This window comes from Lissotriton vulgaris, chromosome 2_1, assembly GCF_964263255.1.
Source record: "Lissotriton vulgaris chromosome 2_1, aLisVul1.2, whole genome shotgun sequence".
NCBI lineage: Eukaryota > Metazoa > Chordata > Amphibia > Caudata > Salamandridae > Lissotriton > Lissotriton vulgaris.
Genome location: NC_141687.1, coordinates 1,429,681,386 through 1,429,697,788, shown reverse-complemented (window position 1 = coordinate 1,429,697,788; position 16,403 = coordinate 1,429,681,386). Strand labels below are relative to the sequence as shown.

General features: G+C 43.4%; 1 protein-coding gene across 1 annotated transcript in view; it reads left to right on the top strand.

Annotated features, from left to right (window-relative positions):
* The window catches only part of KIF5C (kinesin family member 5C), a 548,720-nt gene that overhangs the window by 348,575 nt on the left and 183,742 nt on the right, over positions 1-16,403 (top strand). The gene's annotated exons all lie outside the window — the stretch shown is intronic.

The following is a 16,403-nucleotide window of genomic DNA, read 5'->3' as shown; positions in this document are numbered from 1 at the left end:
TTACATGTGAACAATACTCATTATGAGTTTGCTTACTGCAATAATTACTTTCTGGGTAGATAATGAAATGATTTAGACAACCCAGGAGCCATTTATGGGTGTTAATCTGTTGATTGCATTGAGTGAGATTTGTTTAACCTTTTGTTCAGTCTCATTATGCATCACTAGGTGACAATTATTTCAGATGTGGCCTGTGATTGGAAATTGAATTACTTGTCCTTGCTGTATAAACGAGAGCTTCTATTGAAGCCATAATGTGGTAGTGCATGTTTGCAAAAGCATATCACATCGATCATTTTTATTCTAGATCTTGATTTCATTTCCTTGAAATAAAACATTTGCATGGCAGTTCATTGCTGCACTCTGAAGTGACCATTTCCCAGATACTTGTCTGCGGCTTCCTTCCTGCACAGCTTCTTATCTCCCTATCACTTCCTCCTGTTCCTGCTACTTATGTCCCTTTTTAGTCCCTCCAACAACTGTGCTACTTCTTGTGACTCTAATCAGATACTCATGTACTTGTAGTCCCCCCCGCCCATCTCCCAGTAATTTGCATCTTCTTAGCCCCTCACTACCCATCAGCTGCTCATTCTGGCATTTCTCCAGGTCACCCATTTGATTTCAGTAGTGGTATAAGCATGGACATTTATACGCCAAAATGCTACGGGTAGCAGAAACGACACCACAAGCCACATCACACACCCAAAACAATATCTCTCTGAGCTCCACAATTGTAAGTAATAAGGCATGAATCCGCCAACCAGGTATAATGTTCAGTTCTGCTCAAGTGCAGGAGTAATGTCTTTCTTGCAACAGGAATATCCATTAATAAGAAAAATCCACCAATCTGGTATTCCAATCTCTTTTAATGGTATTATTCTTCAATCCAATTCTTAATTGTCTTTCAGCCAACACGTGTCTCGTCTGATGCTAATCTCTGCATCAACAGACTTCATTAGGGCTGAAACCCAAACAAATTTACAATATTAATTGTATCAACCAGTCCAATTACTAGTTATTAAATTACCCATTACCGAAATCACCGAAAGGGTATGTGATGCTTATCAAGTCAAATCAGGAGGCTACCAAAATGCCCATAAGAATGGAAAAGATCAAAAATCACCCAGGTGAAAAATGAATATATACCCTAATTGGTAAAAGAAGGGAGTACAGAATTAAAGTAATCCCAAACGTACCATTTACGCACTTAGTAAATAGTGAAGTATTACCTCAGTCGCAATTTAGTCTTGCCATAAACAATAATTCAAAGTATTCAATAATTCGTTGAGACAAGTTAGAAGAACCTGGAACAAAGGTATACTGTCCTAGTAAATCTCATATTTAGTAAAAAGATTATATTTATAAACACAAAGTGCCTAATGCCAGTAATGATGTGCAGTACATCTTTTTAGTAGTTTGGATGCATTACTACGTCCATGAACTGCTAATATTTAGTAATAATAATTGTAATTATAAACAAAAGGTGCCTAATGCCAGTAATGATGTGCAGTACATCTTTATAGTAGTTGAGATACATTGCTACGTACATAAATGGCTGAAAGGATAAATTCACATGTATTTCCTCACCTATCTTCATACACGTTAATCCTCTCCGAAAGGAACGTCAAACGAAATACAGCATATGTGGTAACTGGATACAGGAGTACGTGTACCTGGAACAATAAACGAAATATCCTTTGAGCGACGGTATAATAGATCTAAATAGCCAAGACCACGAGTACCTGTACCAAAGAATGATTACGGGAACGTTGAAAGTTAATACAGAGTGCTCCTACAGTAATAGGTGAAAATATATTAAGTTGATAATATTATTACAGAACGCATTTGTTTATTACACGAGTACGTGTAGAAAAACTATATATGGGAGCAATATAGCTCTTCAGAATAGCCCACGTTAATATAGGTACAAGCGTTTACCTGTCTGTTGTCCACGGTATCGCCTCATATATTTCCCGGCATTCGCGTTCGCGTTCCCAATGGGCGCCATATTTAAATGATTATGCATGGACTTACAACCGTGAGCGCCATGTTGTAAAGGCTAAATCTCTTGTAATCAATAATTATGACTACCTAGTTGTTCAAATTGTATCGAAATAAATTATTAGTACGTAAATAGAGTACTTCGATAACTGGATGAAATTTAGCCCAGTTATCAATGCAAATATTATGTCATAAACGTGCTCCATGAAAATTCCTAATGTTCCCTGTAACCTTAGTGCAAGCTATATTTAGTAAGTATACATATTTAATAATATCCCTATTTACACTGCTGTCTTAAATTTAATGTTATATTACAGCGTAGAGTTAGTCCTATGTCTCTTTTATAATCATGCGCCAAGTTGTTGCTCGGTTATAAATCTTTCTTATATTAATTCATCTAATATGTCCGCACAAAAACAGTCTGACCCTCCAGATTATGAGGGTAAAATTACAAATATCGTCAGATGGGAAATTTAAATGACAAGCATATCGGCTTGAATATTGTTGATAGCTCATTCGACCCAGTGAGTTCAAAAGCAATTGTCTCGCACTAAGCATCTAAGCCACGCAAAGTAATCTAAGTAGTTGCCGGACTTGTATACCTTTATCGGGGTTCCTACACCCTTGTCTCTGTATTCTCATATTATAAACGAGAATATAGAAAAGTGCACCACTTCCAAAAGTTAATTTAAGGAAAAAAAGGAGGACAGTGAAAGAGAAATGGATAGAGTAAAAATGTGCACTGATATTAATTGCATCAATATTAACCATATAGCTTCATATAACAGCTTCAATCATATCTTATCAGACATTATTATTAAACAGAACAATGTATCTTATGAATATTCTATATATATAATACACCAATTCAAACTATTAGGAACCTTATCTAGTTCTACATCACAAAAATCATAATCATCTATATACATTCAATATCAGTACCCAGCTACATAATCAATACACTGGCCGATTTGCATTCAGTAATCGGAACAAGAATAAAACGTGAGTTAGCATATAAGTTACATATCTTTCGAAAGGTTTATATAATAGTCAGATAACAAGTTAATTTCTACATATTGTTCAGTTCAATCCCCTAAGAAATACTGTAACTCCGAATCCAAATTAAGACCGTCTTCAACCGCTCTAAGTTTCATTATCCATCTAGCCTCACTGCGTCTTAATTTGAGTACTCTGTTGCCACCACGCGTACCCATTGTAACATGTTCAATACCATGATACATAAATTGATGTTTATCTCTTTCATGACAGTTCTGTACAATGTGGGCAGCAATAGGGTATCTGGTATCCCCGTTTTTTAATGCACGAAAATGTTCAATCATTCTGTCTTTAAGTCTTCTCACAGTACTCCCCACATAAATCTTTTTACATGTACAAACAATAACATAAACTACAAAAGTAGTATCACAGGTAATAATTGACTTAATAGTATATTTACCAGTATTGTTATATTCAAAATCCTGGATCTTTTTGCATGCCCATCTGCATGAGCTACACCTTCCACAGTAATAGAAACCTGTCCGTTTATCTGTTAACCAGTTACCTGTAGATATCGGTCGTGGATAGCTTGGACTAACAATATTCGCCAATGTAATACCCTTTCTAAATGTTAAAGAAAGTCTCTCAGTTAAAAAGGAAGAAATATCCTTATCATGTTTCAAAAGGTGCCAATATTTGTCTATAATAGAATATAGTTTATGGCTACCCATGCCAAAATTAGTAATCAATCTAATCTTTGGTGATTTACACTCTTGACTGTTGTCTGATTTATGTTTCAATGTATCAATGCGTTTCATTCGTTTGGCTTTACAAATGGCTTGTGTTACTGTTTTCTTGTCATAACCTCTGTTTGCAAATCTTTTTGTCATATCTAACAAGTTATGTTCAAAATCTGAGTCCTGTGAGCAATTCCTACGGGCTCTAGCAAATGCTACGGGTAGCAGAAACGACACCACAAGCCACATCACACACCATTTGACCTTTACTTTCACTCACACACTTATACATATACCCACATTCACCCAAACACACACTGTCTCACATAAACACACTGTCACCCGCAAGCATGCACACAAAATACATGTTAAAGCATGCTTTGCGTGCCTCCATTGCCATGGGTGTGTGTGTGTGTGGGGGGGGGGGGTCATATTCCATCTAATTGTGCTCAGTTTTTTGTGTGAATATTATATTAGTATTCACTATTTGTGTAATAAAAAAATTACAGAAAACAAAACAAAAGTGAAGCCTCAACCAACATCTGTAAGGACTAGTAGCCCCCTGTGTTCCTGGCACTGTTTTTCCCACCTTTGGGGCCAGGGGTTGCAAAGGCTGTGGCAGGCTTATCAAGGTGCAAGTCAGGGGTCGCTGACATTCATGGGTATAAAGAGGGCCAATCTCTGGATGCAAACACTGACACATCTGTCCTGTTACCCCATTCACACTGTGCCTTTTCTGTATCTCCTTCCTCTTGACTCTGTGTGTTTCTCTGCCACCGACATCCTGGTGTTCAGTCGCCTATCTCACCTTTTACCACTCCCTTACCATGTTGGATCCCTCTACTCGTTTGTCATGCATGGTACTCTGTCCCCTGGTTTCTTCCTCCTTAACCAGATCAGCTTCCAATCCTAATTTCGAGTTGCAAAGTTGTGTGTTCCTCGTCTGTTTTCTTTCACACCTCTCCCCCATCAAGTTGCTTAGTTGTCTACACACCTCTCCTTATTATGTCCCCTGCTAACCTCATTCAGATTCTTTAAGAACAGTGCCTTAACCAGGAAGCTAAGTCTAAATTTTGCAAGCCCTCTTGTCCCCTGCTGAATGTTTGTTCCCCATTAAACATCACTCCCCCCTCTGTTCAACTCATCCCTCCCCATTTCCCGTTTTGGTGATCGGTTCACAGTTTTGTTTTCCTTTGCCCCTCTCTAAGCTTCACCCCATTCTTGCCCCCATCCATGTGCCATCTCTCAGCTTCATGTTGCTGCATGGTTTATCTCAATTTTCTCCTACCTGTGTCCGTATCTCACCCTACCTGTCCAGGTGGAGGATCCACTGTTCTCCTTCACTCCTCCTGTCCATAGTTTAGAAACAAATCCCATCTACCTTATACACCAATATATTAATAAAAATGCACTTCCATGTGCAGTCTTCAGAAATAATTTATTTGTTTATTCTTTTTTGTACCTTGAATGACTTGTGGGAGGAGTTGTAGATCTAAAATGCAAAATGCACATGTTGTAATTACTAAAAGGAATCGCTGAAATGAAATAATATTCTGATGTGTTGTACCGAACTATTGCTGCTTTTTAGAATCAATGGCCATTGTGAAAGTTGGCCATTGTGAAAGTTAGGCATTACCCTTCATGCGCTCAAGTAGAAGATCTAAAAAGGCTAGGTTTAGTCACAAGAAAATATGTCACACCAGTAAAGTGGGTAGGCACCCAAGGTTCTATAACCCTCACTGCTGAATAAGATTTCTGTCCCTGGGATTCTGAAAGTTGACCTTGCTGTTGTCTTTGCTTTATCTGTGTGTGTATAGTTGTGTCTGTCTTACTTTGTGTATGTGTGTGTATTGGAAGCTTGTACTGCTGCAGCCTTTGTTGTACTAGTTCTTTATGCATGTGTGTGGGTGAGTGATCCTGTATTGCTTTTGCTGTACTTGTGCTTCTGCACCAACAAAGGAACTCTGGTTAATGACCTCATCTTCAATCCCAGAAAATGGGCCTGCTAGTGAACTGTGCTCCACTCCATGCTTCGAATACCAGGTTCTAAGAAAACTTCACATGCCCTTAAACTTACAACGTCTCCCTTGTCCACTGTCAAAGCCACCACCCCTACCACCCTGTACAATAATGCTATCATCTTAATCCAAGCCTCTAATCTCAACCTAGTTAAAATGGCCAATTTTTATCCAAATCTCAGAAAAGCGGTTTACAACAATTCCACTGACCCTTACCCTACCACCACATCTCAGCTGAATCTAACCAGAACTCCCCTTTTAACAGGTGTGAATACTCCACTCTCCCCTAACCACTCACCTCCTTTTGCGGATTCCAGAGCTGTCTTGTCTCCTATCAGTTTTTGTCAACCCACTAGATCACCCTCTCAGCTGGTGGGCGGTTCTATGGGCTCAATCTCCTCACTGATGGTCAGGCCGATACAGGATGACTCTCGAGCTGAGAGGATCCCTCAAGCCCCACAGTCTTCTCGATTAACAGACAATGTTCCTTCCCCCAAACCTATAACTTTGCCACAGGCTGGACTAGGGTTCTGGCAACGTTTCTCTCCACAGGCATATACAGAGGCCCTCTGTTGCCCCTCGCTTCCTCCTCTCACCCTCCACCCCTCGCCCAACACTCAGATTTGGCTGGGCGCCTTAATGACATATCTCTACAGTTGCACCTTATCACTTCTGAGCTACATGACCTGAAAGCCCTCTCAAGTGATCTTTTCCCCATGATCAGCTCTATCATCACCTCTGCAAATAGGCCCAAAGCATCCAATAGGGATAGTAACCCCATGGATCAGCCTTTTACCCCTCTATCTCGAAATCCATTCCCCTACCCAACACCTCTGTCAACACAGAGGATCTGAGTCCCACCCAGCGTCCCTTGATTTCCATGACCAACACAACTCTTGCCCTACAAGGTCCAAATCTAACATGAGCACGCCGAGACAAATAAACCCCATCCTTTTCAACCCGAGCAGAATACCTCCTCTCAATCTTAGAGGCAGCAATACTGGCAACCTCACCCGCGTGAACATCACCCAGACTCTTTACCCCCAATCCACTACGACTTAATTGCAGATCAACCAGTAAACACGTCTCCAATATCTTCGACTTAATCCAACACAATGATCTAGCCATTATCATTCTCACTGAAACTTGGCTAAACACCACCTCCACTTCTTTTTCAGACCTCCTAGTACCTCTCACTCATTACATAATTAGGCTAGACAGAACTCTGAAGTTGGGTGGTGACACACTCGCGATTTCTCACTTAGAGTCCTCCACACCTTCCTCCTGTGAATGCCTCTGTCTCAGCATCTCAAGTAAGAACCTACCAGTTTGCAGACTTCACACCTTTTACCACCCCCGGGAGATAATTTCCCCTTCATTGAGCAACTAATGGAAATCATCACTAGCAATGTTGACTCAGCGTTGTCCCAAATCTTCCTTGTGATTTCATCCTGCACTGGTCTAAACCCAATAACTCAACTGCATCTTGCCCTAAATCATTCTTAAATGATCAAGATCTGACTCGGCACTGTGACCAACCAACTCACGTTAAAGGCTAAAGGGCAGATTATCACACTTGATTCCATTACTCCATGTGACTGATTCGACCACCACAGCATCCTCTTTTATATTAACAGGAAAGTGTTGTTAAGGAAGGCTCAGCCAATGAAATCAAAGATATGGAAAAGGGAGCTTAGATCAATAAACTCTGATGAACTAGCTGCCCACTTTAAATCTGCCCTCTCCTCCCAAGCTGACCTGTTTGCGGTGCAATCAATTACTGACGCTTACAATTCGACCATCATGGATAACATTGCTCCACTCCAAAAAATGCTTCAACAAAAATATCCAAACCATGATTTAACGACAACTTAAACATGGAACCTTGCAACCTTAGGGGCAGCTGAACGTTCCTGGTGATCCAACCCCTCCTCGGACAAACTAAATTTCCTTGGAGAGGTCAGGAGCGTTTACAACAAACAAATCTAGAGTATGACTATTTCAGATACCAATTGGATCAAGCTGCTTACCGCCCCAAGAAACCTTTAGAATTGGTCAAACCGCAATCAGTCGTTGGTCCTAACCACGCGGATCCTGGTGACAACCCACCTTCATGCGAAGAATTTGCTGCTTTCTTCACGGAGGAATCAAGACTCATTTTCACTGACCTCGCCTCTAAGAAGGCTCTATTACCTTCTTCCAGTGCTGCCACACCCATTGACACCATTGAAAAGCACAATTCGACCACCCTGAACACCAAGAACAATGCGACATGGGGCGCACCTTTACCCTATTTAGTGAAAATGACATTTACAAGATTCTGCAGAATATCAATCTCTATAACCGCTTCAGTGACCCGTTGCCCCCCTCCATCTTCAAAGAAATCAAGAATGCGCTCATCCCCACCTGGACAAGGATTGTTAACGCTTCTATGTCACAAGGCACGATCCCTGAGTGCCTAAAAGCCGCTCAGGTATCTCCTATACTAAAAAAAACCTAACTCTGTCAATTCTGACCTCAATAATTTCTGCCCCATTTCCAACTTCCCCACCCTAGCTAAACTCTCAGAAAAATGTGTACAATCCCAACTTTGTGCTCATATAGATAATTACCAACTCCTAGACCAACATCAATCCGGCTTTAGGAAGGGGCACAGCACAGAATCGTCTCTCACTCATGTTATAGATGACATTTTAAAAATGCTTGATCAAAACGAATCCTTCCTCCTGAACCTTTCCTCCACTTTCTACACAGTTAATCATGACAACCTCCTATCCATCCTGGAAAACAAAATGGGTTTCTCGGATCAGGTGCTACAATGGTTATCATCCTTCCTACATCACAGATCACCAAGAGTCAAGGCAAACCGCGCTCTCTCTCAGCCCTCTCCTGTACTCATGGGGGTCCCTAAATGGTCCACTCTATCTCCTATTCTCTTCAACCTTTTCTTGGAACCTCTTGCAAACTCACTAACCTCTATGAACATTCTTTTTCACATGTAAGAGGATGACATGCAACTCTATCTGAAAATATCATCCCCGGAAAACATCATCTCACTCAACACCACCCTAACATCTACTCAAAACTGGTTAACTGAGAACCACCTCCTGCTCAATACTTCCAAAATGGAATTCCTGCTCATATCCCCTCCGAACCACATTCCCAAACTAGACCAATGTCTGACTCACCTCACTGCTTTCAACTGCACTCCTCTTATCATAGACTGAGCCAAGTCACTTGAAATCACCCTGGACAAGCACCTGAAAATGAAAAATCATATCAGCAGTGTATGTAAGGGAGCACATTTCTTGACGAGATCACTCAGAAACATCAAACCTTTCCTTCCACTAAATGATTTCAAGCAGGTGGTCCAAGCGCTCGTCTTGCCCAGGCTAGACTACAGCAGTGCAACCCTCTGTGGCCTTCCTAAATGCACCCTGGCTCCACTAAGGGCTTCCCTAAATGCTGCCGCGAGACTGGTTACAGATACCAAAATGAAAGCCGCATATATCCCCAGTATTAAAATCTCTCAAATGGCTGACCTATGAAGCACAAATTCAGTTGAAGATTTCTGTTCTGACGCACAAAGCCCTTCACTTCAATACTCCTTTGTACCTGGCTCAAAAACTTGAACTATCCTGTGGGGTAAGAGCCTCAAGAAGCGCCTCTACCTTCCTCTTGAAACCACTCATTTTTAACAAATAGAGAACTAGTCACAGAGCTTTTTCCAACGCTGCCCCAAAGATATGGAACTCCCTTCCACCGGAAATACGCAGAATCTCTTCAATGACAGGGTTCAAATTGTAAGCCAAAAGGTTCCCAATGAACAAATTCTTACCCTAAGAGGGATAGGCTTCACTTGCCTGTTGTAATTGTTCCTACTATTCATTGTACAACCATTGGTTACAGCTCTTCTTTACGGCACACTGTTGACCCCAACTTGTCGCCCGCCTACACCTGCTGATTGGGTTACCCTCCTGGGTACAATTGTCCTGTAATCTGCAAATACTTTTTTTGTTGTGTTATTTTTCTTACTTGATGTGGATATTGCATTTTTGCCCTTCCTTCCATCATATTGTAAAGCACTCTGATATACCTCTGGATCTTGTTGGCGCTATATAAACTTTATAAATAAGAAGCTTGAAAAGCGCCTGTCTGTAGTATTTTACTGCTGCATGTGTATGCACAGATGGATTTACTCTGCTGCATATTCTGTACCTCTTGTGCAGAAGGGAAGCTTACACTACTGGTCTCAAGATGTTTATTCTGTGCAGAAAGAAACTTGTACTGCTTCGGCCTGCTATATACTGGTTACAAATATTATGGAAGTCTCAGTACAATTTTACTATACTAAAGGCCAAATTTTGGATTTTGTCAGTACCTGTACATGGATATATAAAAGAAAGCCTTATAAAAATGCATGGCATCATAATTCTTTACGGCTAAAATATAAATGACAAAAATCCTCCATTAAAAACGTGAAGTTTTTAATTACAAATGTGAGAATTTTCATTAATACGCTTGCAGCATATGGCTCATTATTATGTGAAGTTGGAGAATCAGATGTTTTTTAGTACAGCATCTGTATGTTGCTCCACAAATTAGTTTGGCTTTTTAATAATGCATTATAATGTTTCACTGTGGGGGGTAGAAATGAGAGGAAATCCACGCTGATTGTGTGTGTATCCATAAACCTAACGTGATAGAATGGTTTTTCACAGGGCAGGCTTTAGCACTGGTGGCTCCCTGTGCGACTGTTTGTTGGCGCCCCCCAATGACCACATCTACCACAGATTCCCTCACTACCACCATTTACCAGTGCTCCTCAAGTCTCTATAACCACTCTCTCTCAGACTGATTTAGTTTTATAGTGACACTCATACCAGTGCAGGGTGTCAGAGCACTTTAAATCACACACACATCGGTACAGAGGCAATCATACATGTGTTAATCATTGTAGAGTAAATGTTACAGAAGACAGAGGACTACAAGGTGTAGGACTCACATGTCATCTATGCTGGTTGGCAGTATAGTTTGTCGTTGGTCTGGAAAAGCACAAATTCAGAATTTAAAACAGAACATCATTGTTAGGAGTTCTCTTTAATAATAATAATTGATTTCTACCCAAATAAATTATTTTAGCAAATTTAGGATAATGAAAGACAGGGCAAAAAGGCATATATATCTAATATATATCTTGGAGTTTGCATGCAGCTCTTTGATGACAGTTAATAGCTCACTATGCTATATTAGGATTTTAACATATAAATTGCAAGTAACTAAATGATCCCTGTGACACAAGCAGTAACCCACTGATCTATTTACATTATATGCACTTTGTGATCTACATGGTACACATTCTTTGCAGCAGGCATATTAACCCACTGTACTACCTTACGATGAGTTAAAACTTTCACTAGAGAAACCTCTTATCTCTCTCCAGCAGGAACATTAGTTACTAGAATGATCTTGACGTTTTTAATGATGCCTGAAAATTGTTGGTTGGATGGAACGTGGCAGCAGATGCTTTTAAAACGAAAATATACTTGCAAAAAGGGCGCCCCCACTCCAAATCAGCGCCCGGTGCGGTGGCACCGATCGCAGCGCCCTAGAGCCGGCCCTGGTTTTTCAAATCAGTTTCATGGAAAAAAACATATATTTATTTAAATGCCCTAATCTTTTTGCACTGCCCTTATAGCAATAAACTTATAATTTTCACATAATTAAATTATGATCAACTATCAGACATCAGTATTTGTTGTAACATGCTTTATTGCTTTTGAGGTTCTATATATAATCGCTACCTATATGTGTCTAGGCATCGAAGTATATTTACATCTCTTCTTACTTTTTCCCAGGATACATACATCATTTGGTTAAAGAGATATAAGATTGATAGGTTATCCAGTATTTGGGTGTCTTTCATAGATTCACATGCCTGAATCATTCCCCGTCGTCGAGACGGGAGCCTCCGGTATATAAAAAGTAATGTCCTATAGACATACATATAAAAGAATAGGCCTAAGGGTCTCACCTTAGTGTCCTATCTAAGTCCTTATGTAGGAAGGACCAAAACAGAGCAGGCCCAAGGGTCCCACCTTGGTAGCCTATCTGTGTCCTTTTGTAAAAAGGACCAAAGTAAAGAGAACCAACCAATCAGCTACTACCTCCCTCTAGAACCTTCCTGTCAGGAGCCTCAGTCTCTCAGATTTTCTACCGCACGTTGTGCTAGGGAGTCTCCACCTGAGTTCTCCTCAGGAAACTTACTTCTTTCATCAAAAAACGAATTTTTTCTCAAACTTTTTTGCTATGGCTGATAGCCAGAAAAAAGGTCTCTTTCGAGCCTGTGCTTCATGTGGTAAAAAAAGGCTTCACGTGGAGGATAAACATGAGACTTGTTTATACTGCCTCTACCCCCAACACCAGGCCAAGGACTGCAAAATATGTAGAACATTCTCCAACAAAACTCAGAAGGACTGAGAAGGACGTCTTTTGCTATGGCTGAACAGACTTGAGGACAAACCAGACTTGAGGAGACCTAGTTTCAGAAGGCGAGAGCATGTCTGGCGCTTCGCAGTTCTCCTTGAAGAGGCCAAGGGTTTCCTCCCTTGGCCCCTCAGACACCCCTCCTAAGAAGGCCTCTAGAAAGTCTTCAGAGGGCAGGCCACCAGTGTCTGACAAGGACCTTCCTGTCCCCAGGAAGCAGCCGCTGATTCCGACGACAATAACAACGTCGATGGTCTCCTCAGCGCTGAAAACCGTCTCGACGTCGACGACAACAGTGTCGACGACGAATGCATCGTCGGCATCTTCCTCGACGACGAGAACGACACCTTCATCGTCGACGAGTAGACCTGTGCCGTCTACCGTTCCATCGATGACTAGGACTATGTTGTCGACGACGAGATCGACGTCGAAGACATCGACGACGACTCCGTCGACGAAAGCCACAACGTCGACGAAGACTCCCCCGTCGACCAGGAGCACCCCATCGACGACGACGAAGCCGTCGACGACGGAGAAATTGTCGTCGATGAAGACAACGTCGCCGAGGGCGTCGACGACGGACACACCGTCGACGAAGAGTAAATTACCGCCGGCGACGGGGATTTCTATGGTGGCACCGCCGACACAGGCGTCGACGACAGCAAGCACCTGGAAAGAGTCTGAACTACTTTCACATGCCATGGATGCCCAGACGTCCCATGTCACGATCAAAATAACGAAAAAGCCAATCACACCGGACATGTCACCCAGTAAGGTGCAACAACTGACCCCATCCTGCTTATTGCAAGATGAAGAGCTGGATGAGGAGTTATATACTCAGGCCACTAGTCCTTCAGAATTGGTGCTTAAGTGCCAAAGCACAGATGAGGAACAAGAAGTAGAGGAACACATGGAACAGACTGTTCATACTCAGGTGCACACACAAGTAACACCAATGGTGTGCCTACCAGCATCCATTGTCTCGGACCTACAATTCCTCATAAAAGACTATAAAGAGCGGTTCCCAGAGAAAACCACTACTACTGCATCTCCAGTTACACAGGTACCTGCTCCTGTACCCCGACATAAGCCTCCTCCGCTGGTACTTTCTAAAAACCAAGATCCAGCACAAGTCATTACCTCGTCCGACGATGAGGAGAGAGACCACGAAGAGGGGGAAGTCCGTGACGACGACTCAGACCCTGACGCAGACCAGGACTACGTCGCTCAATCTCCGGCCTCTCCAGAGCCACAGTCTTCGGAGTCACCACCCGTGGACATTGGTGGTTTCCATAACCTCATAGAGAGGGCAGCCAAAAGGTTCCATATGTCTATGGAAACACAGGAGACTGAATGTTTCCTCTACGATTTTAAGGAACCTACGAAAAAGATGACAAGGTCAATCCCAATTATTTACTACCTATGGAAACAAGGCAACCAACTAATGCAGACACCAGCGTCACTTCAGGTGGTAGTGCCCAGGCTGGATAAAAAATACAAAGCCACATCATCGGCACCAGCGTGCCTCACGGGTCACCCCAAAGCAGACTCCGTGGTTACTCAAGCGGCGCAGAAGAACTCGCGCAATCCTGCATCTCCCTTATCAACGCCACCCGACAAGGAAGGCAGGAAGCTAGATGCCATTGGAAAACGCTTTTTCACCACATCTGCAATGACGGTGAAGGTCGCGAATTCAATTCTACTCCTGGGCCGCTACAACCGTCAACTCTGGGCAGACATCGCGCCCTACCTCGCTAATCTACCAGAGGATTTGCGGGAGGAAGCACACTCACTACTCCTAGAGGGCCAAACATCGGCTTCTGAACTAATTGACTGTGCTATAGACGTAGCCATGACTGGCTTCAGACAGCTGGCAGGCGCTGCTGTTCTGAGACGACAAGGTTGGCTTAAGGCCACCTCCTTCCGTCAGGAAGTACAAACTAAAATCATTGATATGCCTTACGATGGCGAACATCTCTTTGGCGAAAAGATCGATGAAGCCCTCACCACTATCAAAAAGGACACAGATACAGCCAGGGCTCTGGGGACTCTACAATTTAGAAACCAGTCCTTTCGTGGCAACAGAGGAAGAGGACAATCTACATACAGAGGATCCTACCAAAACAGATCCTCCTACCCGTACACCCAGAGCAAAACGCAGTTCCAACAGCGTCAAAGCCAGACAGGACGTCAATCTGCCTACAACAAATCAACCTACAGGGGAAAAAACCAAAAGAGACCTGCCGGCAACCGCCAATGACTCTTCCCAATGGCCAGCCCATCCACCATTGCATTTTTTAAGACTTGCAGGAAATCTCTCGTTCTTCCTGAAGAACTGGCAAAAAATAACAACAGACCGGTGGGTTTTACAACTTATCCAATTCGGACATTCACTAGAATTTCTCTCGATCCCCCCAACGACACCACCAGCCAAGCGGCCCCACAGACACCTATGGCTGCTTCTTCAGGAAATAGCTTCCATGCTTCAAAAGGGAGCAATAGAGAAAGTTCCACACCCCAAAAAGGAAAAGGATTATACTCCCACTTCTTCCTAATTCACAAAAAAGGCAAGAAATGGAGACCAATCCTCGACCTGAGAGCGCTCAATGTGTTCCTAAAGTCACACTACAAGAGATCCTGGGACTCCTGGAAGAAGGCGACTACATGACGTCCCTAGACCTGCAGGACGCCTACTATCACATCCCTATCCTCAAGGGACACAGGAAGTACCTCAGGTTCGCAGTGGCAGGAACTCACTATCAATTCCGTGTTCTCCCGTTTGGCCTCAAATCTGCCCCGTGGATATTTACAAAATGCCTCTCTCCTGTGGCAGCCTTCCTTCGTCAACAGGGCCACCAGGTTTTCCCATACCTGGACGACTGGCTGGTAAAGGCACCGTCTGCGATAGCCGCAGCCACATCCTCCAGCGCCTGTCTAAATCTTTTCCGCCGCCTAGGCCTGACCCTCAACAGAGAGAAATCGGCACTAGAACCACACAAAGTCATCACTTTCCTTGGAGCGACTCTGGACACGGAACGCGCGAGAGCCTTCCCCTCGCAGGAGAGAAAGACCAAACTCATCTCCTTAGCCACGTCAGTGGCATCGAGAAAGACTCTGCCGGTCCGTACCTTCAAGTCTCTCCTAGGCATGATGTCCTCATGCATTATGCTCATTCCACACTGCCGTCTCAAAAAGCGCCCCCTCCAGGAAGAACTAGCGAGGCAATGGACACAAGCTGCGGGATCCTTCGAAGACCGCATACAAGTCACACGAACTATAGTCAATCATCTGCAATGGTGGAGGTCGCCCAAACATCTGTCGCAAGGACTGCTGTTCCTGCTTCCGGCGGAACCGCATGTAATAACAACGGACGCGTCCCTAGAAGGCTGGGGAGCGGTCCTGCAAGAACTCCAGATCAATGGCAAATGGACGCCACAGGAATCCAAACTCCACATCAACATACTGGAACTACGGGCAGTCTTTCTAGCTCTACAAGCTTTCCTTCCACGCATCCGAAACTCCCCAGTGCTCGTCAGGACAGACAACACCACGTCGATGCACTACCTGAACAAACAGGGAGGGACGCAATCACTTTCACTCTCTCAAGAATCTCAGAGAGTCTGGAATTGGCTGCTAGAGCATGGAATAACGCTCAAAGCCGAATACGTCCCGGGCAAAGACAACCTCTTGGCAGACGCCCTAAGCAGGGAGAGGTCACCATCCCACGAATGGGAATTGGATATGGAGGCGCTGAAATACATCTTCGCGGAGTGGGGAACACCGCAGATAGACCTCTTTGCCACCAGAGAGAACGCCAAATGCCCAAACTTCGCAAGCAGGCTTCACTAACCAGGAACCCTCGGGAATGCATTTTCCATCGCTTGGCGGAACGTGTTTGCCTACGCCTTTCCACCATTCCCACTGATACCCAGGGTCCTCAGGAAGATGAAGTCGGAGCCCTGCACTCTGATCCTCATCGCCCCGTCCTGGCCGAGGCAGCATTGGTACACGGAACTTCATCGCCTATCTGTCCGACCACCTCTTCGCCTACACGAACATCCGGCCCTGCTCACAATGTCCCAAGGACAGGTTCTCCACCCGAACCTGAGCCCTCTGAAGTTGTCAGCCTGGCTCCTGAGTACCGCGAATTCAGCCACCTGAACAT